This window comes from Apium graveolens, chromosome 4 (genome assembly GCF_009905375.1).
Source record: "Apium graveolens cultivar Ventura chromosome 4, ASM990537v1, whole genome shotgun sequence".
Taxonomy (NCBI): domain Eukaryota; kingdom Viridiplantae; phylum Streptophyta; class Magnoliopsida; order Apiales; family Apiaceae; genus Apium; species Apium graveolens.
The window spans coordinates 114,287,003-114,291,168 of NC_133650.1; positions in this window are offsets into that span (position 1 = coordinate 114,287,003).

Sequence of the window (4,166 nt, forward strand, 5' to 3'; positions counted from 1 at the left end):
CACTTTGGCCATCCGTCTGTGGGTGGTAAGCTGTACTCATATTCAGTCTTGTTCCCAAGCATTCTTGAAAACTCCTCCAAAATCTTGAATTAAATCTTGGATCTCGATTAGATACAATAGACACAGGAACTCCATGACGAACTAAGATTTCCTTCAGGTACATATGGACTAACTTGTCGAGCAAAAATCTTTTATTTATAGGCAGAAAATGAGCTGACTTGGTAAGTCTATCCACTATAACCCAAATGGCATCATGATTAGCCCTTGTCCTTGGTAATCCAACTATGAAATCCATGGCAATATGTTCCCACTTCCACTCTGGAATCTCCAATGGCTGTAACAATCCACTTGGTCTTTGATGCTCTGCTTTAACTTTCTGACATGTATAATATCTGCTAACCCATTCCGTAATTTCCCTCTTCATATCTGGCCACCAATAATTCTCCTTTAAATCTCTGTACATTTTGGTACTCCCTGGATGGATTGAATACTTTGAATTATGTGCTTCCTGCAAAATTTCATTCTTCAGCTCCGTCACCGGTGGTATCCAAATTCTAGAAGAAAACCTAAGAATACCTTGATCATCCTTTTGCATGCACAATTCTTCACCTACCAAATGATTTATATCTTGATCCATTACATCTTCCTAACACTTCTTTATTTTCTCTAACAACTCCGGCTGGAAAGTCACACTGTACACTTTTGCTTCATTAGGCCTGCAAACTCTAATCTCCAATTCCAGTTTCTGAAATTCCTTATATATCTCTTCAGGTATTGATAACACATTTAACTTTTCCTTCTGACCCAACGCGTCTGCTACAATATTCGCTTTACCGGGATGATAATTAATCGAGCAATCGTAATCCTTGATCAATTCTAACCATCTCCTTTGCCTCATATTAAGCTCCTTCTGTGTGAATATGTACTACAAACTTTTGTGATCCGTGTAAATCTTGCACTTTTCTCCATACAGATAATGTCTCCAAATCTTTAAAGCAAAAATTATAGCTGCTAGCTCCAAATCATGAATAGGATATTTCTGTTAGTGTGGTTTCAATTGCCTTGACGCATACGTAATCACCTTATCGTGCTGCATTAGAACACATCCTAGTCCTTTATGAGAAGCATCGCTATAAATTACGAAATTCCCTTGATCGTCTGTTAGTGACAAAACAGTTGCCGTAATTAATCTTCGCTTTAATTCCTGAAAACTTTCTTCACATTTATCGTTCAATATAAACTTTTCATTCTTCCGTGTAAGCTTTGTCAATGGTGTGGCAATCCTTGAAAATTTTTGAACGAATCGACGATAATATCCCGCTAATCCCAAGAAACTTCTTACCTCGGTGGGTGTTCTCGGTCTTACCCAATTTGTAATGGCCTCAATCTTTGCTGGGTCCACCTTGATCCCTTCATTACTGATTATATGTCCTAAGAACTGAACCTCCTGTAACCAAAATTCACACTTTGAGAATTTAGCATATAACTTCTTTTTCCTTAAAATCTCCAAAGCTGTTCTCAAATGTTCCACATGATCCTCTTCCGTCTTTGAATAAATCAAAATATCATCTATAAACACAATAACGAACTTGTCCAAGTATTCCTTAAAAATTCTATTCATCAGGTCCATAAACACTGCCGGGGCATTGGTCAATCCAAAAGACATCACTAAAAATTCATAATGTCCATATCTTGTTCTGAAAGTTGTCTTTGGTATATCTTCTGGCTTGATCTTTAGTTGATGATATCCCAATCTTAAATCAATCTTGGAGAAGTACTTGGCTCCCTTCAATTGATCAAACAGATCGTCAATTCTGGGTAACAGATACTTGTTCTTGATTGTAAGCTTGTTGAGCTCCCTATAGTCGATGCATAGTCTCATGCTTCCATCTTTCTTCTTGACAAATAATACCGGTGCACCCCACGGGGATACAATGGGTCTGATTACTCCTTTCTCTAACAACTCCTGCAATTGCTTCGCTAGCTCTTTCATCTCAACGGGCGCTATTCTGTACGGGGCCTTGGATACTGGTTCTGTTCCAGGTGCTAAGTCAATTGCAAACTCAATTTCTCTATCTGGAGGAAGTCCTGGTAACTCATTGGGAAACACGTCTGGAAATTCATTCACTACTGGAATATCCTCAAGTTTTGCTGGCTCCTGACTTCTGTCAATCACATATGACACGAAATGCTCGCATCCTTGCCGTAGTAATTTCTTGGCTTGAATCATCGTTAAGAACTTTTTTACTTGTTTCTGGCCCTTGAACGTTACTATTCTTTCGTCTGGCATTTTCACCATTACCTTCTTATTTCGACAATCTATCTGGGCATCGTGCTTAGATAACCAATCCATTCCTATAATAACGTCAAATTCTCCTAACTTAAATGGTATCAAATCTACACAAAACTTCTACCAAAAAGCTCAATCTCACAATTCCCACAAACTTGATTAACAGATACACATTCTTGATTTGCTAATTCCACATTCATTATTTCATTTAAATGCTCAACTGGACAATTTAACTTACTAACAAAATCTTGTGAAACAAATGATCGAGTTGCTCCCGAATCTATTAACACTTTGGCACATAAAGAATTTACATTAAGCATACCTGCCACGACATCAGTATCCTGGATAGCGTCCTTCATAGACATGTCAAAAACTCTAGCCCTTGGAGTCTCATTCACTGCTGGGGTAGATCCCATAATCCTCAATACATTACTGACTGGGACTGGTGTCTTGCAATCTCTTGCTATATGTCCTGGCTTTCCACATTAAAGCACGTAAATCCAATGGCTGGAACCTTCACTGCTGGATTCCGGATAGGCTGATCCTTACTTGCTGGCTCTTTTCGGCACTCCCTCGAATAGTGCCCTTTCTGGTTACACTTCAAACAAACTACATTCAATTTATTACAAATTCCTCCATATTTCTTTCCAAATACCTGACAATCTGGAAAAGTTAACCTCAACTGATTCGGTTGATTCGCATTAACTGGACGGTTGCCCTGGCCTCAGTCGCCTGCATTCTGTCTCTTGAAATTAAAATTCCTCCCTGGCTGAAACTTTCCCTTCTTAAAATTTGGAAACTTCCCTATTTGTGACTGACCTTCATTCCCTTCAAATTTCCTTTTCTTGCTTTCTTTTTCCTTCTGTGACATCTCACTCTCTGTCTCTGCGATCATAGCCTTCTGTACAACTCCTGCATAGGTATCCAATTCAAAAATGGCTACCTTCCCTCTAATCCATGGCTTCAAACCTTACTGGAATCTCTTAGCCTTCAACCTGTCAGTATTCACATACGACGAAACATACCTTGACAATTCCTCAAACTCACTCTCATAATCTGCCACCGACATATTTCCTTGCTTTAATTCTAAAAATTTCAACTCCATTTGATCCTGAACAAACGGAGGAAAATACTTTTCTAAAAACAATTCCTTAAACCTTTCCCAAGTAATTACATCTGTACCTTCCAATGTCTTCACCATTTCCCACCAATAGGTGGCCACATTCTTCAAATAGTAACTTGCAAACTCAACCTTCTGTTCCTCTTTCACTTTCACTAAGGTGAATGCCTTCTCTATTTCCTTTAACCAAACATTTGCTTCAATCGGGTCTAAGGAACCCTTGAATTCTGGTGGGTTTACTGCCTGAAAAGTTTTGAAAGTTACCTGGGGATTGGTCTGTCTTTGTTGTTGTTGTGCCAGGTGAACTGTTTGTTGGGCCAAGATTTGGAGAATCTGGGCTATTGCTGGGTCTATGTGTCCTGGGTTTGCATTCTGGTTTGTATCATCTTAGTTGTTATTGTTATTGTTATTGTTGGTTTCTTCATTCTGGGTGTTGGTGCGTGTATTTCTTCTGGGAGGCATTTTTCTGTAAAGAATCAAACAACTTATTTAGCTTTTAAATCAAATTCTTTGCATAAAAGAAGAGTTTTGTAAAATAGAAATATCTCTTTTTGAAAACGGTTGTAAAAGTTGAACTAAGTAAATTGCATGCTTCTTTACAGAATATAAACAGTTATGGAAAACAGGGTACATGGTATCACAGGGGTATAACTGGTGCAATAAATAAGGTAAAGTAAAACAGGTGCAATAAAGTAAATGACAGTGCTGGAAAAGAAAAGGTACTGATATATATATATAGATCAAAAGTTTTGGGTA